Source organism: Siniperca chuatsi, linkage group LG17, assembly GCF_020085105.1.
Source record: "Siniperca chuatsi isolate FFG_IHB_CAS linkage group LG17, ASM2008510v1, whole genome shotgun sequence".
Classification (NCBI taxonomy): domain Eukaryota; kingdom Metazoa; phylum Chordata; class Actinopteri; order Centrarchiformes; family Sinipercidae; genus Siniperca; species Siniperca chuatsi.
This window is the reverse complement of record NC_058058.1, coordinates 1,439,763-1,463,463: the sequence shown is the minus strand read 5'-3', so window position 1 is coordinate 1,463,463 and position 23,701 is coordinate 1,439,763. Positions and strand designations below refer to the sequence as shown.

The window sequence follows — 23,701 nt, the reverse complement described above, 5'->3', positions numbered from 1 at the left end:
TCAGAGAGGAGGATGCTGGGTAAACTACACGCCATCTTGGACGGCGTCTCCCACCCGCTCCATGACGCGCTGGTCAAACAAAGGAGCACCTTCAGCGGAAGACTCATCCCCCCACAATGCACCACAGAGCGCCACAGGAAGTCATTCCTGCCTGTGGCCATCAGACTCTTTAACTCCTCCCTCTAAGTGTCAGTCTGTATGACCCGAAGTCACTAAACTGGACATTGATCATTAACATCTCTGCAATACTTGAAATATTGTGCAATATTCTGTGTATATTTTAGTTTAAAATTCCCTATTTATTGATATTGATATTTATTCATACCTCTATTACTGCTGTGCAATATCCTCCGTCTCATAAATAAGCTGCACTTAACTCGACAGTTCATGCACTATTACTTTTCACCTTATTATCATCAACCGGTAAACCCACTTTGTACTTAATTTATTTTCTGACCTGTATTAAAGTGTATTATATTTTTTGCTCAGTGCTTCTCTTCCTGTGTGCACTGACGTGACAGTGAGCTGCTGTAATGAAAGTTTCCACTCGGGGATCAATAAAGTGTTTCTGACTCTGATAGTTCTGAATCAGGAGTAAGCGGTTCGAGTTTAATGTGTCAGATACATTTTGACATCATTATAATTCTTTTAATTTACATATTTTATTCTCAGTTTGTGTTTCTGCCAACAAGAATTACAGGTTTCAGATGAATCTTTGGGTTATTTGTAACTCTTGCTGCAAATGTAAAAGCTAAATCCAAATAAATTCGAGAACGGATTTGAAAGATTCATAAAAATAAAAAAATAAAAATAATCAAACCCCAGCCCCAGTTCAGTCTCAATAAATCACATTTTGACCGTCTTTTCTTCAATTTGTCACGTTGTGTCAAGTGTTTCTTTAAGAAACTGTCCACCGAACTCTGCACTGCATGAAAGGGACCCTCTGATTGGCCCTGAGGTCGATGATCTCCATGGAAACCGCTACGATGGTTTACAGCTTCATGTTAGAGCGATGAGATTTTTCTGTTTATCCCTCTGTTACAATTTCAGTCATTCAGCGTATTAAACCTTTCAACAACAAATCTGATCTTTATCATCCACACACACACACACACACACACACACACACACACACAAAAGGCAGCCAGACAAACAGACACAGGGTTCGTCTGTAGTGAACTAATCCCACATGTGATCGTTTTCGGAGGTTAATCCTCTGACAGTCTGCTCTCTCTCTCTCTCACCTTCACCACACTCTGTCAGGGTCTCTCTCTCTTTCTCTGCTGTTAGGGATTTACCTTTTTCACCACACTGACATCGACTTCATCTGTCTCCCTGTGCTCTGTTTAACCATCCATCCTCCTCCACCTTTATTCTCTCTTTATTCCTGGTTTCATGTCTCTCTCTCTCTCTCTCCGTCTTTTTCTCTTCCAGCCTCACGACTTTACGTAATCTCTGAAAATCCAAACAGCCTAAAAGCTTTATTGGCAGGAACAGAGAGTTTGTGCTGCCAGAGCTTTCACGAGAACACGATAAGTGACAAATAATAATTATCAAACATGGCAACATTAAAATAAAAAAGTCAAATTGGTAAACAGTGTTGCAGTAGTGGCTTACAGCGGAGACAGTGGGTACGTAATGGAGTCTGCGGGGGGGGGCTAGCTAGAATTTACGGATCTTATAATCCTCTCTACATCACTGAGAGTCCATCTACAAACGTGTGTGTTTATCCATCCGGAAACATTCATATCTTCATGCATGAGGATGTTTTAAAAGACAGCGCAACGTCATCTGGTTTGCTCCAAACTGGGCTCGACAGTAACGGTTGCCAGGTTGCCATTGGCAACTAGGGATCGAGAACTGGTTCCAGTTCAGAATCGGTTCTGAATTGTCCAGTCCATCAGAATCGTACGCCTCGGAGCTGATCGGTTCCGTTTATCGGAATAAATATGTCATTTGTTAAGCTAGGAAAAGTCCGCTAGCTGCTAGGCTAATGTATGCAGTGTAAAATGCCAAAGGCTTAAGCTAATAATGATAACAATTGTTTCGTCTATGAACCTTGACACTTATATCTCGCCACTCGCGACCCGTCCGCCCCCCCAAACCAGTCAACCTAGGGGAGAACGGCAACCATATTTTCAGTTTCGGCAACCGCCCTTAAACATTAGCGTTGAGCCCTGGCTCCAAATCAGCCTCACCATTTAAAAATAACGCGATGCCTTTAACAAGGTTTCCTGAGAAGAGACAAATACAAAGTTAAACCAAAACAGCTGGCAGCGATGAACATAAAGAGCCCAAAGACCGGAGACTACCAGAGCCAAATCCGGAAACGTCCAGAGGTTTATAGTGCGTACTAATGGAGCTAGTGAGGGAGCTAGGAGCAGCTGGAAACCCTAAAAAATAATAATTTGAGGTGGAAACAGCTAAAACATTGAGGTTAGATTATTTTGTCAAACACTAACAAACTTGTGTTCAACCCTCACAAAAAACAGCACGCGTGGATTTATCACACGTTGATCGCGTAGAAAAATCGTTTCGCATTTCACAATATAGACACACGATTTTCAGATATTTCACACGAGACGTGTGCACATTTACAAACGTTCAGTTTACTAATGCAATATTACACGTGAGGCAACCTTCACGTGGAGTATGCGTGTGAGTTTTCTCAGTTAGCACAGAAACCAGCTGTGAGATTAGAAATGTCCGTGTGATGAACTGATTTAAAGACCGGTCAGGATTTCTTCACACTGAAGCTGTTCTTGTTTCACCTGTTTAATGTTCAGCTTCAGGTTGCTCCAAATGTCACTTTGGAGCAGTTTACAGTATATTTATATCAAAAACGATATTATTCTGGAAGTCAACATACAGTAGCTTTCAAGCAAACCAGGAAGAGGAAGTGTTATCTGCGCAGGCTGCCTCCAACACAACTCCGCTGCTCCAAATGTCACTTTGAGCACCACGTTTCAGAGCTCTGCTCATCAGAACTACAGCCGCTGAATCGATTATCGTTTCATTATTAATATAAAATATTCTTGGTAATCTTGATGAATGAACTTTGTTTTACTGTTTAATGTATTCTATTAAACATTTCTAATCTATAAAATGCCAAAACAAGGCCTTGACAGAGTCCTTGTAGTGAAAGATATTCAGTTTGCAATGAGACAGCTCAGAGGAAGGCAGACGTTTGGCTGAGCTTGTTTCTTCCTTTTTGCTTGACGAGTGACTTAAACGATCATTAAAGATATTGTTGATTAATATTCTGATGATCAACTAAGCGATTAACTGACTAATTGTTTCAAATCTAGTCCACAGTAAACCCACGGTAAATCTGCGCAGTATCTGACCAGATACTCATCGGAACACTGTTTCAATTCTCCAATCAGTAAACGATCGATCAAATGAAAACAGGTCAGCCTCGCTCTGATAGAACCCTGCCGTCCACCCCACTTCCTGTCCTCGTCCCCGTGGCAACATGAAGGCCAGTTAACGAGCTCCATCCCCGTTAGGTCGTGAATCATCGAATCCTCCGTCTGTTTGAGTCCACTCGTTCGTTGTGAAATGAAAGACTGTCGCTCTCTTCTTCCTCTGAACCTGCCGACACTCGTTTTCACGCACTCCTCTCTTCTTCACGTCGATTCCACTTCTCCGACATTAATGAAAAGTCGACCGCGGCCTCTTTACTATTCCAACCTCACAGTGATCTTCTACCTCTCCTCTTCTCTAAAATGTTCCACGTCACTGCTCATTTCTCCTCATTTCTCCTCCTGCAGTGGCAGCTTCGGGCCGCCGTACTTTTTAACAGCTTCTCGTGTAAACGTCACATGACCACGGCTAAAGGCTTAAACCGAAGAAGACACTAGCACCATTAAATGCATAAACATAAATGAATGAATTTATTCATCTCCATGAAAATATAAGACAGTGAATAAACTGTTTGTTTTAAAAGCAGTGAGCCTACTAAAAGAAAACATGAATTATAAAACTCTCAAACTTTATATTTTCTGGTTCCCGCACTTCTTGTCCACAAGTGTATTCAACTTCAGTGCTATGGTTCTGACGGGTAATTAGTAAGCAGCGTATGTAGGCGTCCTCCTGTGTGCCAAACCGCTCCGAAATGGCAAAAATGTGCTTTTTAATGTTTCAAAATCACAGTTTTCTGGTTTGTTTTTTTTACAGATAATGTCCTGGAGCCAATGGCAAACATATTTACAAAAACTAACACCCACATACATGTCCCCATAGAGGGACATGTATGTGTCCAAACCTTTTTCTTCGTCTTGTCATCTTATACTTCTCTCTTTTCTTTATTCACTTTGTTTATTTGTCCATCTTCTCCTCATCCCCCTTTTCTCTCGTCTTCTTCTCCATCTTCTTCATTTTCTAATCACCTTATCGACTGAATCACGTCTTCCGGTTTACTTTGATTTCTTTTCCCCCAACGAAAGAGAAAACTCTCATCGTCTCTTTTAATTAATTAAATCCTTTTTCATTACTTTAAACTCTTCCTCATCTTCATCTCGTCTCCATCCCTCCGTCTCATCAGACCGCTCTGCTAATGAACATGCTGTAATTCACGTCGTCTGTCCTCTCTTTATCTTCGTCTTCTCTATCTGTCCTCGCCTCCTCTTGCTTCATGTCATCCCTTCATTAGTTTCATCTCTCATCATCTCTCCATCTCTCTGTCTTCCTTCATCAGTGGTCTAAAACTCCTTTTTTTTAAATTGAATTTGGATTTAATTTATTTTCCTCTCTCTTTTTGTCCTTTATCCATCTTTCAGTTAACATACTGAGTAAATACGTCCAGCTGCAGGCACAAAACACAGCAGGATGACACCGCACACACTCAGATACCAATCATGTACTAGAACAGTCGATCAAAGCTCGATGGATCGAACGCCTAACGGCTCCCTGTACCAGTCTTCCACTGAAGGACCAACTTGTCTTAAGTCTTTATTGCCATATATTGCAATGTCCCATACATAACCACTGTAGGGGGCCATGTTGTCCCCGCTTCACTGGACGCTGTGTTTCTGCTGTGATAACTTTGACAGGTTGTAAAATCCTACCTCAGCGTATTCCAAACTGCTGTGCAGTGTTTTGGTGTGTGATGGACCTGTAACTCAAACTGGACTCCGTGGATCACATGTCTCCATCTTACCTGGACACGCCCACTGCGTTGGGAGGCTGCTGTCCACCTACTGGTTAGCAATATGATATGACTAATTTAGCACGTTTAGTTAACTAATATAGTAAACGTTGCTTACTGGCTGGATAATCACACTGAAGCGGATGCGTCTCTGTTCTCTGATGGTGGAATCGCTCAGGGAACTCAGAAACAGTCAAATCAGCCCCTGCGTTGTGGTTGCTGTGGTTGCCATGGAGCTCCCGAGCGTCGGACCGTACAGCAGACCCTCCTGAATCGGGGTCGAGGCGTGGAGATCTCAGGCTCACCACTGAATAAGACCACATACCTAAAGTCCTTGACTGGGTGAAGAAACTCACTCCCAACAAAAAGAAGTCAGGCATCATTTTCCAGCAAAGCATCCTGACCTCAGATTCAGACGTGCTGACGCTCATCTTCATCTTCATCATCGTCTCTCTGTGAATGTCAGGGAGGTTTTTTTCGTCTGAGATGTTTCTTGATTTTCTTATTTCTTCTCTCTCTCTGTTATTTGTGAGTAGGGAAGCTCTGACAGCCTCTTTATTTCTCCGCATCAGAGCGTCGATCTGTCAGGCAAAGGAACATCTTTATGAGAACGGGAGCGTTCGAATCACAGGAGAATCATCGCCTCGGCTCAGAAAAAAAAGAAACACCCTGCACGTCTCTAAATCACAGCCTTCACATTTACATTTCACATAAAGCAATCATGAAGCATTGCTCTGCACGCTCCTGCTTTTACAGATGACCCGGACACACGGGACACTGTGGTGGCTTTTCTTTTTGTTAATCACAGTCAGTCGCTGTGACCTCACTTCGCCCCCGACCAATCAGTTATTCAGATTTTTCCGTCCGCCAGGACTTTTCACATCCGGTCATACAAGAACCTCAAACGGTCAAATGATCCTTCAGGAGGTCTCGAAGGTCTCGGGCAGGTCTGTGGAGTTTTTGTTGCACGTTGGATCAGAGGCTGTCAAATGTCAAGTGAAGTCACTCGAGTCCACGTCGGTCGGGGCTGAAGACTGAAAATCGGGTGGTGTGGAGTCAGAAAGCAGCGAGCTCACCAGACCTCTGCAGCTACAGGCTACATTAGCCGCTACTAGCATAACACACCACGACTCTTGACCCCCAACCCAGCTGTCTGCGTCCTGTATTGTTGCTGTTCAGCACTTATGCTACTGACGTTGGTAACGAACCTCCATTAGACCAGGATGCATTTGAAATTCTGTGCTGTGCAGTTTGTTTACAGCAGAGCTCAGCGGTGAGAAAATCAGAGAGAGAAACGGAGGAAAAAGTTTGTATTTTTTTTTAAAAACAGACTCCAAAAGAGAGTTCCTGAGTGCCGGAGGTCGGAGAGGTCACAGACGGAGAAAAGTGTTGCCAACAACAAACAACATCCGCTTAATTGGCGCTTTCCCCTACAGCCTGGAGGTCAAAGGCCAAGCTGACTCAAAAACACACCCTGTTTGTTGCCAACACCGTTCAGAGCAGCCCGGACAAACTAGGCCGCCTCTCCTCCCTGTAGCACGGGGCCGAGGGTTCGAGGTCAAACGGGCACCCAGCCGGCCATGTGATTGGCCAACAGGCTCTGAGATGAGGGTCTCTGAGGGTCTGATTGGTGGAGGGGTTAAAGGAGCTGGGACCTGATTTGAACTCTCGTCCTCCAACACTTCATCCCCTCTGGGTGACTGGCAGAGGGTCAGGAGGGGAAAACACAAAGGCAGAGCGATGCATGCTGGGAGGATTTAAAAATTGGTCCACTTTTATGAGGACCGGGCGGGTTCGAGGCTCTGATTGGGCAACGCGTTGTACCTGGCTCTGAAAGCTCTGGAAAACGAAGCAGATCTTGATGATTTCCTAGCAGCAGAAACTTGTGGGAACAGAATCACGTTTGTTTAAAACAGCAAGACAACAAGTTTTCCCAGCGAGCTCGCAGCTGTACAGACGGTTTCATCCCACTGACACGTCTCAGTGGTAAATATTAACAGTGACTAACTGTTAACAGCTCGGCCTGCAGCGGGTTTTAAATCTCTGTTTAAGCCTCTGAGTTGATCTGTTTCCAGCAGGACTGAACTGTAGCAGCCGAGCGGCTCCTCCATCTGTCGCTCGTTCTTCCCTCGTCAGCTGACGGTCTGATCAGTCACAGAGGGAGCGGCGCGACCCGAACACGACCGGTCAGCACGGCAAGACATCAAGACTTCCTTAAAAACAACAACAACAGTAATAATAAAACAACTAAATGTTTAGACCCAGAAGGGTTTGCGAGCTCAGTTACTGTTGTCATTAAATCACTAGCTCTAAGAGAGTCGATATTCATCGTCATCTTCTGGACTAAATCCACGACAGCTGCGATACAGCTGAAAGCTCTGGAAAAAGCTAGTAAGCAGACGTTGAGTGGGGATTGCTTTGGCAAGCATTTTTTGTCTGTTATTTCATCCGACTGTGCAGGAAATTTACACAAGAGCTGAAACGATTAGTCGATTAATCGATTAGCTCATCCGCAGACTGTTTTGATAACTGATTAATAGAGATTGATTAATTAAAGTCACCTTTTTAAGCAAAAATTTCCCAAAATTCATTTGTGAGAATTTGCTGCTTTTCTTCATCTAATGTGATAAACTGACTTTTGGACTGTTGCTATTCGATGTGTGACCTTGGACCTTTCACTATTTTCTGACACTGAATAAACCAAATGATTAATTGATTAATTAATTAAAACTAGCAGATGAATCAATACTGGAAACACCAGCCGAAGCCCTCTGGCATCCAGCGGTTGAAGCTCTCACCTGGCTGCAGTGATGTCACAGTGAACTCAGGTATGTTCACTGCATGCTGACATCACCGCTGGGCGTGTTTACAGGTGCAACAGACAAACAGAAGCTCGGTGTTAAATTACGCTTTAACATTTTCTTAATAAACCCCAGACTGGGGGGTCGTGGAGCTCTGGCTATAGCTCAACAAGGAGTTTCTGCTGTGACAACACCACCACCACAGAAGAAGAAGGAGCGCCGTCACCTGACAACAGAAGAAGTCATATTGTGCCTCTAGGGGACGCTGGACTTTACTGTTAGGAAACAGAGGATTGGAGATGACAGGATTACACCGAATCATCCACATCAGATTATCTGTGTGTGTGTGTGTGTGTGTGTGTGTGTGTGTGTGTGCATTTTATAAGAGCACAGAACTGGCAGTATGTAGACAGTGTGTGTCTATGCACACAAACGTGTGTTTGATCTGTTGCTGCAGCCTTCTGTCATATTGTGATACAGTCCTGCGGCCGTGCGGATGATCGAGTGTGTGATTGTGCACTTCGTGTGTGTGTGTGTGTGTGTGTGTGTGTGTGTGTGTGTGTGTGCAGGGTAAAGAAGGGATGAGTTATTACTTTTTAACTTAAAAAAACCACAACTTTGTTTCCTTGTGAAATCCTGACTTTCTTCCTGAAACATTAAGACTTATTTTCCTCCAAATATAACTTCTTTAAAAATCTTTCATTTATTTTTTTCTGTCCTCGCAGCGCCTCGTCATCAACAACAGCACAACAAAATACAGAAATTAACTAAAGACTCTGATGGTTTAATTACTCTGTTAATTAAAAACTAATGAGACACACACACACACACACACACACACATCCAGCTCCTCGGATGCTGGTTTCCATGGAGATGTGTCTCCTCCCCAGCCAATTACATCTCTCCAGGAAGTTCGAAGACGACCAATGGGGGCCTCAGCTACAAGTCGGGGAGTTATTTTTAACGTCCATGTGTGAGAGAGGGACAGACGGACAGGTCAACGAGCTGACGGGGGGGGGGTCTCTCTCTCCCCCTCTCCTCCTGTCTCCCTCTCTCTCTCTCTCTCTCTCCTGTCTTTCTCCCCCTCTCTCTCTCTCTCTCCCCCTCTCTCTCTCTCCTGTCTTTCTCCCCCTCTCTCTCTCTCTCTCTCCCTCTCTCTCTCTCTCTCCCTGTCTTTCTCCCCTCTCTCTCTCTCCTCTCTTTCTCCCCCTCTCTCTCTCTCTCTCTCCCCTGTCTCTCTCTCTCTCTCTCTCTGTCTCTGTGGAGGAAAGATTAAGAAGTCACTAATCTGAGTTAGCGTTAGAGTGTTTGTCTGCACTGACGTCTTTTCCACAGGGCGGACACAGATCATTTAACAAAGAATGCCAGAACAAAAAGCATTTAGGAGTAGTTTGATGGTGCATATTAATAAAATGTCTCCCATCAACAAACGTTTTAATTCTCCTGCTGGTCGTGCGTGCCCTCAGCTCTCTCCGTACAGTCTGTCACGTCTGAACAAAGAACCGGACAAAATCTCTTCACTTTCCAAAACAAGGAGGTAGCAGGTATAATGTTAATTTAGCGTGTTAGCATGCTAATATTTGCTAATTAGCACTAAACTAAAGTACGGCTGAGGCTGAGGATCAGCAGAGTGATTACAGTTCATCCTGAGGGGAGCACGAACGATGAAGCACGTCTCATCACGTCCGTCCAGCAGCTGCTGAGACGCTTCAGTCGGGACCAAACTTCTACACAGTCTTTTACCTTTAACATGAAGTCACGGCAGACACTCACACAGAACAACAACAACAGGGAAAAGGCTAAATATCCCACTTGATAAAGAACTGTTAGGGGCATCATATAAGAGCTGAGAATTTGAAGGTAAAACTAGTGGTTTTGTCCAGCTGCAGTAAACATTTGTGACAGCAGCGTGCGGATCAGCTCAGGTATTCCTTCTCACATCACTGCCCAGCCGAGGCTGCACACCGCCGGGCTAAACCGAGCCTGGTTGTATCCTATCATCTTAAATAACGGCCTGACAGCAGGTCCCGGTGATTTTCACAGCGCTGAAGTGGCCAATTTTCCCCCGTCAGCCGTCCTGCAGCTCCCAGACAGGCCGACTGAATCTGAAATACACCGAAGCAAAGCTGCAGAAAAGCTAAAAAGCTGCTCCGTCAGATGTTTCACAGCCTGGAGACTCGTCTCTCTGCTGCTTCTGTCGACAGGAGAAAAAAAAAACACCTGAGAGTTTTAATCTGTGAGCAGGAAGCTGCTGGTCTGAATTATCCGGTCCTAAATCATTCACCCGGCAAGTATGTAAACACTAAAAAGAAGCTGGAAACATGCCACGAGCAATAAATGTAATTGTCTTTAGAAAAAGTGAACTACCTCACATTCCCTCCACCAAACTCTTTTGGTCCTGTTTAACGGCGATTCACTGCCAATCTGGCAGCAGCGTGACAGAGGAAACGAACGCCACTTGGACCAAAGGTGCCCTTCGCTCAAACGTTCTGCTGTCCTCACAACAAATCTCTGTGCAACTGTTTATTTAACAATATCATGTAATAATTATACATTATGTCAGAGTTTAGTAAATGCCCTAAATATCAGACCAAGGGGCAAAACATAGGCTACCTTCTGAAACACAGGCACAAGGAAGCCCCCCCCCATCTATTAATCACAAACACTAATTCTTTACTTTTAATACAGCACACAGACACAGACACACCTGTTCGGAGGACGGACCTCGTTCTTACAGCAGGTAAAAAGGCAGAAGGCTGAAATAATCAGGTGTCAGCAAAAACTGTAACTGGCCAACAGGATGTGGAAACAACACACACACACACTACATCCTCCTGTTTTACCTGACTCTACACGCTTGTCGACATTTATTATTTATTAATTACATTTTTTTCTGGCAGTGTGTTTGAGGCGCAGCAGAACACACACACACACACACTTACAGCGTGACATTTCCTGCTGGGCGACATCTCTCAGACTAACAAGCCGATCCTCCGGCTCGGGAACAACAGCACTAACAAAGACAGATCGGCTGATGACAACACACTGAATGTCACTGTGTGTGTGTGTGTGTGTGTGTGTGTGTGTGTGTGTGTTGACCACAGCATGACTCACTCAGCTGTTTGGAGAAAATGACTTTTTGCTCATTTTGAGAAGATTTATTGTGTTTTCAAAAGCTTCCCTGAATGTTGCTCCACAGGCATCTTTTCATTCAAATAAAACCTGAGACGACACAGAGCTGCAGTCAGTGATTAGAAAGCGTCTTCTGCTTTCAGACCAATTTATTTCATTCACAAGAGGCTCATTCATCACGAGGCTAAACGATTCATCGCCCCATCTAATCGTCTCAGAGAAGCTGCTCCATGTTTGTGTCAAAGAAGTGTAGACAGTCATACAAACAAACAGACACTTCTTATTTTTAAAGGAGATTTCGTCACCAAACATATATATATATTATTATTATTATTAAATTTGGATGTGAATGCTAACTCAGCTAACTATAATGGTATATAAACAAACAAAACAAGCCAAATAAACTTCAGATTGTCAGATTATTCCTTAAAGTAACAACGTTTCCGTATATTTCAACCTCGAGTTTATGAAGATTTTCTATTTCCTGTTCCAAACAGGCTCATTTAAGAGGTGCATCTGTTTTTCAGGGATCGTGGTGAGATTGGACAGAACCCCTGTGGGGACAGAAGCAAGTTCCTGGTGCACACAAAGGGGGGGCAAACAGATCTGGATTCGCGGAGCGCACCACATCGTTTCTGTTCACGTCCTTTTAGGGGCTCGGTGACACTGACATTATCTCAAAACCGTCTTCACTGAAATGAGCTCATCTAGTTCTCCTTCTTCACAGCAGCGACAGGAAAAGTAAATCAAGCGAAATCAGAGTGAGTTTTTCCAACCAACATCCACAACGTGCAGGCCAAGATCGGGCTTTGCCCCTCAGGCTGATTAGCAAATATTATTATGCCCATCGGCATCAATGGGAAACTGAGTCTGTTTGTTTGGTCAACTGTATACAGACGCACTGATCCGACTTTCTCCCCCGATACTGATCTGAGTACTGATCTGATACCAGTGCTCTTTCTCACCAAATGTATAATCTGTAAACCTGCAGCGCCTCAGTGGACCAGCGGTTAAGACATGCACCACGAGGGACCATTGTTGCCTCTCAGTTTCATGTCTGACTCTAGAATATAACTGCATTAAAGGCTGCAAACATTCCTAAAAAGAAATCTGTGACTATAACTTCCCTCTGCATGAATTCATCTTTTCTCATAAAACCAACATATTTGCATTGATTTTTTAACTACAGTTCAGCCAAAAGTTCATTTTCAGTAAGAAGTAAAATCAGCTCTCTGTTTCTAACTGTCCTCTCCGTCATCACGCTTTGTTCAACGTGCAGTAAAACATTTTAGTCTAGTTTTAGAAAAGCTGTTTGATTTGATCTTTGGTAATGTTAGCTAACCACGAATGTCTGTGTCAACACTTCTGGTTTAAAGGCCTACCACCGCCTTCACGATAAAATCATGTAAACACATGCAGGAAGTGATGTCGTAGCATCAGCTGTACCTTAAACCTGCAATAGCTGACATTTTGTCCACTTATTTTCAGCAGAAGTATCGCATGTAAAGTCAATGGGACGATGTAGATTCATTCTATGTGGCACAAATTTACGTTACAGTGAAAAAGAGAGCAGCGATCACGTTACAGCATCATGAACACACTGAACACAGTCTGTACCTGCTTTTATAGCAGCAACGACTCTGAAGCAGCATCCTTAATCTGCACAAATTGACTGTATACCTCACACACCCCCCCTCCCGGTCAAATTGACTGCAGTCCAGAGCAGCCGAGCGAAGAGCCGAGAACACATCAGATCTGAGCTCCATTAATTTGTCCTTCCAATAACGTCAGGCACACCGCCAGCTCTTAAATACTCAACACACAAGAGCTTCTGACTGTGTGTGTGCTGATATCTGTCTGCACACGCCCACACACTCACAAACGCACAAACACAATAAAAGGCCACACATGGGCAGGCAGGTAGGCACGGAGCAGGAATAATAAACTGCCAAGCACACACACACACACACACACACACACACTGTGTGTTATCTGGCAGTGTGTTGACGTGTCTCACCTGCAGGCTGCAGAGCTGCTGCAGTTCTTAATGCAGAAACAGGCGAGACGACTTCAACAGCAGCTCACAGTGTCACATACTGAGCAGGACCAATCCAATCAAGCAGTGCTTTCAGAAGCCAGCGTTTCAGCTGAAATACATCTTTATTTGTCTGCTGTGTCACTGTTAACTAATATTTAGTGTCTTTATAAAGAGTGTGGAGGTGGTGGACGGACACGTAGCATGTCAGATCACATGCTATTAATGGTCACTTTTTGTTTTTTTTTTTACCTTAACCACACCGTAGCTGCACAGGCACAAACTGTAAAACAAAGAATTTGACAGAACTTGCCATTATCTTTCAAAAAATTGATTTCAAAAGATAACCCCACTGAGGGCTCCAGCAATCAGAATTTCAGAAATCTGGCAACGCTGTGCACTGGCCAATCACATACATGCAGCACACATTCCCGGCAGATTGCTTTGTAACAGTATAATTCTGATGTTTACCTCGCGGCTGTCACCACGGGGGATACAATGGCTTTGGCCTTGATAACTTTTTGAAAATTGGATCTTAAGTCTGGACCTGCAGAGATCTTGACTTGAAGTTCCCATCTGAACCTACACTGTAAGTTTTCTTTTGTGCACATTTTTGATATCTTGTTCAGTCATGCTTCCTGTCAGAGCGCAGGAGCGTCTGAAACCCAGCACCCACTTCACCTCTCCAAAAAACCAACAACACCCAGCACCAGGTAAACTGTGCTCCTCTGAGTCCTGACCTGCCTGCTTCTATCTGATCCTCCATATCAGAGCTCTGCAGGCGGATGTCTGTCTGCCTCCACCTCCATCACTTCATCTCTCCACTGCAGTCCCTGTATCAGTCCCCTCTGCTCTGCAGCAACACGCTCTGCTTCACTGCCAGCAGTATGAGCAGGCGCTCGTCCACTGAACAGTCTGATCCCCCCCGCTGAGCATGCTGGGATACCGTGGCTGCCGTGGCAACCAAAAGATAGAAGGAAAGAATCTGGGAGGAAGGGATCGAAGAAAGAAGAAGGGAGAAACCAATGATGAAGGTGAAATGGCTGGGCAGAAAAAAGTAATAAGAAAATATGAAGGAAGCACTAGTAGAGGAGGAAGGGGGGAGGAAAGGAAGTAAGGAAAGACAGAGGGGGGAAGGAAAGGATAAAGGATGAAGGGATGAGACACAGATGAGACGGCGACACTCAGTCTAAACCTGCAGGAAATCTGATTTACAGAGATCTGACGACACAGCAGGACACACACACAGGGGCTCTCTCCCGTCGGCTAATCCGCTCTCGGTCTCCCCTCTCTGGGATTAGAGGTTCGCTGGAGGCCCCGTGGAGATCAGGAGGAACATTCAGCACACACCTCCTCACCTTCATACGTGTCTCACAGAGAGAGCCGCAGGCTTCAGATCAGGGGCTGTTAAGGCTGTTTTAATTGATCAGTGTCAGTTATAAAACCTGATCTATTTCTAATTATTGGTTTTTTATAACCAACTGCACTCCGTTCAAACACTAGAAAGATTTCTAAACACAGAAAGCTGAAACTGCTTGAGTCACGGAGTGGTACAAACAAATAGACATGTACTTAATAGGGTCTGAGGACACAGGGTGTCATATGCTGCACAGCTTCGAAATAAAATTGACTTGACTATTTGTTGGCATTTTACTAACAAATACCCACACTGTGAAGCTCTGCAGGGGCCTAAAACTGAGCCCCGACCCCGAACTCTACTGGCACTGCCAAATTTGAGACCACAAACAGGACCCAAGACCTGAAGCTATATTTTTGCTTTACTGACAGTTAGCTCGCCAGGCTAGGCTATCTCTCCCTTCCCAACGGGCACTGCATATCTACGTCCAGCACATGACATCTGGACACAGATGATTAACTCTGTCAGAGAGAGAAAGAATGTGTCTTGATAAAAGATGATTTCAAAACAACCAAACCCCGAGTTTTATTTTATGCAACAAAGTGGCCCCCATCAGGTTCAGGTAAGGTACCAGATACCACACTGAGAACCAGTGAAGTGAACAGGGATGCTGTGTCAACTGTGTCTCTATCAGCAACATTTTTCCAGTGCCTCACACCTCCAAACTGCATCTGATGAAGAACAGGTGTCCAAACCTATCCAGTACAAAACATCAACGCTGGCACACAGTAGCTCATACGGTGAGATCACCACCATCGACCATCACCACCTCAGTAACCAAACCCGCTTTCCACCAACTCCAAAGCACCTTGTTTACATGTTAGCTAGGCTAGCAGTTTCCCCTGCTTCTAAGTTCATTTGATTTAAAGGTTCTGTATAGAGATTCTGAACATTAATATAGCAGCAAACAACTATTTGCTGTGTATAGATATAGTGGAGTAATGGCGTCCTGAGCAGAGGATGACGTCACACCCCCTCCATGAGTGTTGTCATCCGACCTTCTCGGGTCTTTGTTTTGGTAGCGATATAACTGCTGTTTCTTTTCTCATCTAACTCGGTGAATTAAGGATTTATTTCAACCAAACCAGAGCTGGTGATTGTTGGAACAGTGGAAAGACTAACAAATATGGCTTTGGCGAGTTTTATTTTGTTTCTGTCCAGTTTGAATGAAGTGTGTGTACAATGATCTGCAAGGTAAAATCTCAATGGAGTCTGGTGTGCCATAGCACCCATTTGCTTTTGTCTGAGATGCTGGTGCTCTAGTGTGACATTTAGTGGCAGTGAATGTCGCATACAGCTCCTTTAAATTAGGAATAAATTACTTCAGTTGTGGCCTTTGAATCACATGAACCTTCATCAGGCGACCTGGCATTCTGGACAGTTTTATATGTAGCAAACCTTCCTGTAATGTGCGGTATGATAACAAGTTAGCAGAAAGTGTAAATGGGTGTGTAACAAGTGTTTGTTAGTACTGTGTAATAGATTTGTAATAACTGAGGATGAATGCTGTAGGCTAATTGATCAGACTAGGAACGGCTGCTGGAGGGCAGGGGTCAGTAATTGATAACAATTGACAGAATAGTTGAATTAAGGAAAAGTGTATTGTACAAAAACCACTGCAGCAGAAATAAAGCAAAAATCAACTTCAATCAATTTTAAATTAAATGTCCAAGATATTGTTCATTGAGGCAGGAAGGAAACAACAAAATTCAATGTCTATTCTCCCAACTAAGGATGAACACCGAGGCTGCGCACCGCGTTTGAGTCCATATATTTGTTATTGAGTGATTTGAAATGTCCGTTAGCGTGATTGTCCGGGGGGTTGAATATTGCAGCGGTTGCGTAGCTCGAGGAGATGGGAGAGTAAAAGGACAGGCTGTACAGCCTCCTACCAGACCGAAGAGTGTTGGATGGATAACAGGAACGTTGTGTGCTCCAGAACCTAGCTCGCCATCGAATATACCCTGAATGGGCACCTGGCCTGTATACAAACACAAAAGGCCACTTAAATGGGTGTATACTGATATCTGTGGGCTAACATTAAGCTAACATTAGCTTAGTTGTAACATTACAAAGTCACATAAAAAACAAAAGAAACCCATGGGAGCACATGTTAGCATGTAGCATGCTAACATTAGCATGCTAGTTAGCATATTGTCTCCAACATATAAAATACATTTTTGAAATCAACTGGAAGTAGCATCAATCATGAGCACATGTTAGCATGTAGCCTAAGCTAGCATGTTGCTAATGCTAACAGTAAAAGTTCAAACTCACCAGTTCAGTAAGAAACGTTTTGCCCAGCACACACGACAACGCCCAATCACCGGATGATTCTGGTTTCTACAGAAATGTTTAGATGCTTAACAGAGAATAAATGAAAACCAATATTTGCTTGAATGGAGGTACTGACCTGGAGGTACTGACCTCTGGCTTCTCTCCCACACAACTCAGCTGAGAGAAGTCAGGACAGCTTTTATACTGAGGCAGAGGGCTGTGATTGGCTAATTGAAACAAAGGGGGTGTGTCTTATGGCAAGGGAAAGAAAGGGTGGAAAACATGGACTGGCAACTACATAGAATGGCACTACATTAAATACAGAGGGTTGGAAGGGAGGAAATTGAAAACCTGGACTGGAAACTGGATTGGATTATTTTTGGATAGATGGATTTTTACCCTGGGCTACAGGTGACTGGCCTTTTCATCTGTGATGTGATCTCTGGATCTGCCAAACAGCTGATTGAACATGTGATCACACACTACAAGAATTGCATCGGTGAGTTTCGGTGGACGAGGCTTGGTTTGGGATGGGTTTACCCAGAGATGATACTGCGCACTTTAAAACTTATGGTTCCCTTCAAAAGCACTTCCTTGTGCGAAGCTGGATTTAGTCTTGTTTGCATTAAGTCAAAATACAGGTCCAGGCTTTCAACTACACCCCCGGACTGCAGCACGATGGGCCTGCACAACCATCTCATTATACATGGTGAGTTCAAATGAACATCAGTGTCTTTAGCACAGTACTAAGTGTAAACTGAAATGTTCTTTCGTAACGATTCATTAAAATCAGTGTCTGTCATTAGAAAAGTATCCACTAGTAAAGAAACTTGAAATAGCTGGGGTCATGAACATTTTCGGGCCTAAAATTGGGGTCCTGTGCCAAAAAAGGTTAGGAAGCCTTGGACTATCAGAACCAACCCTGTTCCAGTCTAGCTCAGCTAGACATTAAACGTGCCGAAGCGATCTCTGTAAAGTATGCAGACGGATATCCATCTGAAACATCGGACTCTGGAGAACAGACAGAAATGTTTCCAATAAATGTGCCGTCCATCTTGGTTTGTTAACTTTTAGCTGCTGCCTGAATCTCATGGCTAAACAGAAAATGAATTTCCAAAAAGTTTACCCTCTACAGACTTCAGCTCCGTGCACGACAAAATTACAAATGCAAATTGATACACAGCAGATCAATGTGACTGAACACTAAACAGCTCTTTTGATGAAATCCAAAATCTTCATTTTAATTCTGCAGACCAATATCAGAGTATTTCTCTCTGGACGGTGTCAAGAGAGCAGATGAAGCCGACTGATGTATTTTAGGTTTAAGAGAAAAATCAAGTCCTGTCAGAACCAATCATTCTTTTTAAAGAATCAAATCTACCGGCTGGCAAAGGCATTTAAAGATGGTGAAAAACCCCTGAACAGCAGAGATACCTGAGACTTTAACTCACGGCAGAGGAGACAGTTTGGTGGAACAGTTGATCATTTATTGCTGTTTAACAAGAAAACTGAGTTTTTTGGCTTCTTTGTCCCAGAGGCGTCTGAGGCGAGGACACAGTAAAGCCTCCCACCTGTGTGTGCTGTCTGCTGGCTCCCTGGTTTTGGGTCGTGTTCAGACAAGTTAACCTGGGAATTTCTCCATCTCGGCTCCGGTACAACTCACCATCTGGCAGATTAGCTGTTAAAACTCAGTGAAGTGAAGTTAAGCGGTGCTGGCAGCCTCACAGCTGCATACTTTACATTTAAAGGAGCACGGGAAAAGACTTTTTTAGAAGTTTTTAATTTGCATCCAAAAGTAGATTTTTCATAGAAATGTTGAGACAGTTTAATCAGGCCAAACACTGCAGCTGCACATGCACACACACATTCATGCGATAATAGTCCCATAATTGTGTTTTTCAATGTTTTCCAAAGTCATCGACGAACATTTAAGTAAATAAACACTCAGATCAGAAACAATATGCGTTAAGGTTAAAACCAGAGAAAGTAAGTATGAAGACAATTTCCCTTTTTTCACTGTACAACAATCAGACAAGTAAGATGTTGCTGTGAAATGACAGCAAAAAAGCCAAGTAAATCTGACTTCCAGAAACACAACTCAGCCCATCTTTAATCAGTCTTTAGATGAGCCCGAACTGGACCAGACCAAAGCTACAACTTAACCTTTACAGATGGTTCATTACATTTTGGCCCAATTAGGTCCACAATCCAAATGCCTTCAGTAACTATAGCAGAGAGTGATTACAGGTGTCCTACTTGTAGCATAAAATGAAAATGCTGCACAAACAATATGAAGGGTCCAAGTAAGAACTGGTTATTTGCAGGTCAAGAACCATCTAGCTGTCTAGGTTGAAACTGGGCCAGGGATTTGAGCCCACATGAAGCAAAGAGTGAGATGAAAAGAGGTTTTTGTTGAACATACCTGGTGAGGACGGACAGTCACGGGGAGGACGCACACATGGAAAAAGAGAGAGAGTCATATTAGTTCACAGTGCAGCTCAAACATTTAAAGTCAAGAGACCAAACAAATGGAAAAATTGTCACCCAGTCCAGACCTAAATGGCAGCACAATAATGATACACAAACCAACATAGAACCCACATTCACAGAATTGAGGCGGAGATGCATCCACACGAGCTGAAAATGTTTCTACCTGGGCAAAAAATCTGCACTTATCCCGGGGTTTCATTAATCTACTTCGTACACGTACAGAGACAAGAGGAAAAAGGAAAGAGACGGGAGGGAAGTAACAGAAAGAACTTGAGTTTCTGATGAGTTCTGACATCAGTCAGAGGATGAGCTGAACAAACACACACAGAAACGTTTGGTGCATACATTCCTAGATAGCAAACAGCTAGCGTCTGTACATTTGGTACATTGGATGTTTGGGGTGAATAAAAAGAGGTAAATCAAAAAAGAATAATATTAGAGGAGGTGTCTGATAAAACTGTTGGTTAAGTAACTACGAACATCATTCCGAGACAATTGAAATTTTGAAAATGTGCAGGTCCAAGTGCATACGCGGAGTTAATTTAGATAAAACCCCAACACCTTTATTCTTCACAGCCGAAAGCTAGTATATGATGTGTTGTGGAGAACTACTGTACCAGCAGGTGGCAGCAGTGTCAAAACAGCATTGAACTAAAGGCCCAGCAACGGGTGCTCTACTGGACAAGAATTTAGGATTTCGACAAATTTTGTTAAGCGCTGTCTATGCCACGGCCTCTCATGAGTGCAGAATCTAAAATACAACCTAGATAAATAACGACAATTACTGTCTGACCCAACTTGACCAAAAATTCGGAATATTTCTCCGGCTAATTCGAGATCCAGAAAGGACGGCAACAGTTTTCCTTAAATGAAGGAAAAGTTTATCATCAGAGAGCCATGTTGCAATAAATTTCTGTCCAGCACTCGAGATATTATCTATTTTTGTTTTTTTTAAACTTATCAATGCACCATCGTCTGCATAGAGACAGAGATCACATGAGTGGGCAGATTTTAAATCATTAACAATAATAATTAAAATAATAATGGCCCCAATACGCTGCCTTGGGGGTAAATTATGGATTTTTTTTTTGATTTTTTTTTTACATTTTTGCCCCATTAGTGGAAAGAATCTAAGAATAGAAAAGTTGTCTCTCCAGTTGTCATCAATTCATCTTGTTTTTTGGTGTGCAATGAGCAGCAGTCATTTTTAAAATGAGGTCAGAGATGATCATTACAGGACAGATTGGACTGTCAGGAAGCAGTTTAGGCTCTAAACACCTGAACAGCTGCACCGCCGGCCTCAAACCTACACAAACCACTGCTGCTATTAATAAAGAAACAGGTCAAAAGACCCCAACCGAACAGAGTTTACGTCTGAATACACCGAGGTACTGAGTTACAGCCTCAAACTGTCAGAATACATTTATACAGAACATCACATTATCAGGTTTGATTGGCAGCTCAACATTTGGAAATAGTTTGAGTTCAGAAGGTTTTAGATAGAGGATGGATCTGCAAAGGTGTGTGTGTGTTTTAAGACAAACACACATTCAAACACACCCACACACATACATAAGATGTTTAAATGTATGCAGCTGGTGTTTCTGCAGGCTGTCAGAGCTGAATGTCTCTCTGACAGCTACAACACTGAAACACTCAGATACAGCAGCCGTGACTGACTGTGTGTGTGTGTGTGTGTGTGTGTGTTTGTGTCTGTAAGACAAAGAGTGTGTACAAGTTTCTCTAAAATTTGTGCAAAAAAGATTTCTATTCGCTTGCCTTATTTCAACTGCAAGAAAAAGGTTTAAAAAAGGCTGAAAATGTAAATGTTAAAATGAACTACATCACGGTACATGGTTCAATATCCAAAACAGAGAGCCGACTCCCAGACATGATGGGAAACCAACACGACGACGAACAGCCATTACAGCTGTAGTGTGTGTGTGTGTGTGTGTGTGTGTGTGAATAAAACTACAAGATGAATGAATAATGGAGAGTCAGTCTGTCTGCAACTTCTGTAAAACTCTCTAAACTGAAATATATAGGGCTGTTGATATTTCAAACTCCACCACTGTGCTGTGTTCGGGCCGACCACACAGTACAATCCAAACGCTCCGTGTCAATGTGATCAGCTGAAGAGTCTCCGGAGTACAGGAGGACGTAGGTTAGTTGATCCATTGTCTTTTTGATGGAGGACTGGCGGCTTTCCAATTTACCAAGATCCATTTTTCCGCTCAGTAGGCTTCTGGTAAGTAGAATAGAGCTGCAACAATTAGTCGATTGGCAGAAAATTAATCAGCAACAACACTCGGTGGCCTCCCAGAGTCCGTACTCTCGGATGTTTCTATTCTCAGAAGTTTCTATCTTTGGGTGCAGGAAACGTGCCTTTGTAAGTTTTTGGCACACAGGTGGGATGTTATTGAGCTTTTAAGAGTGTTTGACGGTTTTACTGCACCCTGTTTGCTCTTGAAAATATACTGACTTTGGACATGGTCTCCTGTGTGGTAGGGGTTGTTGCACTGTGAAAACATCAGGGCTAATATTTAAAACAAGTCCAGTGCTTTATAAAAAAAAACAACAACATATCAGACTGAAAGGAAGTTTTCAGATTGATTTCAGTGAAAAAGAACAAACCCAAATAAAGAATCGATACTGTGGTCAGCTGGTTCCTGTCCGACTCTTTTATATTTGAAGAACACACTTCATCTAAAGTGTCTCAGTGTCAATATGAGCTGACTGGTGGCGTCGCTCCACTGACGGTGAACAGGAGCTGGCAGTCAGACTCAGTCAGCTTTTACAGCCATTTTCCCATTTTCTGCTCCATCACTGCCAACACAAAAACCTCAGTGACAGAACGAGCTCCACTCCCACAGCTCTCTCTCTCTCTTTGTTCATCAGCTGAGGAGGATTTCATGCTCTCGTTTCCTTTGCACAGATGTTCAGCTTATTTTCCTCAAAACAACAAAATCCACTCTGCATTTCTGATTCTAGCTGCAGTTAATGAACATTAGAAGGGAATAATAAAGTCTTCAAAATGTGGAAGCAGTTATTATTTCGGTGTTTCAGCGAAGCTCGAATGCCAAAGATCAAACGAAGACTTCACTTGAACCAAAGGAGCAACCAAACAACAGAATTCACCTCATATCAAAAACGTTTAGGTCAGAAAAGAGGTCAGAGATAATGATCTTCTCAGTTTTACTGTCTGACTCATCTCGTAACGAGTGTCATGGTTAATCTCTTAAGATACTTGTACTATGATTTAATACGCTGCACCTTTTGTACCTGAAAGTCCAGTTTGACTCCAGACAGTCATAGAGACCCCAAATGTAGTTCCTGGGGCCCAGAGAGGCTCAAGAAAACACGTACAAAGCAATTTTTTACATCCGTTTGGTCCAAAAGGTTCTTCAGGTTAAAGAGCGTTAGTGAAGGGAACTTTCTGATTTGGGGGACGCTTCGTTTTTTCTTTCAAGTCAACCTAAAAAATGGATTTTTAATCATGAACAAACAATAAACATAAAACACTTTTAGACATATTTGTGGAAACAGCATCTAAACCCCAAGCCTCTGAAGGGCCGTTTCCCATGGCAACGCTTGACAAAATCGTTCACTCAACACCTTTATTGTTTCAACAGTCAACGTTTGGGAGGAGCCGCCGTGCTAAGTTTATATTCCATTTAGAAAGTGGAAGCTAGCTAGCCTAGCCTGCTAGCATTAGCACTGATTCCCACTTGAACTTTTGATTAATTTTATTTCAACCTGCTGAGTCATCAGCAGCTCTCACACACTCAGTGTTGTGTTCATAAGGCATTATACGGGGGGGAGGGGGGGGCTAGCGTTAGCTGGAGCTGAGCTGAAGCACACACACACACACACACACACACACACACACACACACACACACAAATCCAACACGGCTCTGCATTCATAACATTATGAAACAGCTATTAACTGCAATCTAAACATCAGCTTGTCCGTCTGTTTGTGTGTGTGTGTGTGTGTGTGTGTGTGTGTGTGTGTGTGTGTGTGTGTGTGTGTGTGCGTGTGTGTGTGTGCGTGCTCGTGTGTGTGTTGATGGCCTGTCGTCTGGTTTTTGCTGCCTCATTTCAGATAAATAGACACATCAGACAGACAATTAACTCTGATGGAGAGAGATAGGCGGTAAATTAGAAAATACAAACTAAAAATAAAACATTGATTAGAAACAAAGGCGAGGATGAGATGGAGGGAGGAGGAATGAGAAGAAAAAGGGGTGAAGAAGATGACGGAGGAAGAGGAGCAGACGGCAGAGCTCCAGACAGACCAGTATTCTGACATTAATGGAGCGCTACGCAGCATTTTCCACGTGTCTCGCTGTGTAATCGCTTCGTTTCTGGTTTGTTTGGGATAAACACATGAGGAAG

The 23,701-nt window shown here is 43.3% G+C and overlaps 1 protein-coding gene across 1 annotated transcript in view; it reads right to left on the bottom strand.

Annotated features, from left to right (window-relative positions):
* Nucleotides 1-20,921, bottom strand: part of LOC122864524 (semaphorin-6D-like) — a 111,909-nt gene extending 90,988 nt beyond the window's left edge. The window contains 1 exon segment of the mRNA XM_044172056.1: nucleotides 19,234-20,921. The gene's annotated coding sequence lies outside the window, so the exon portion shown is untranslated.
* Between the last annotated feature and the right edge of the window lie 2,780 nt (nucleotides 20,922-23,701).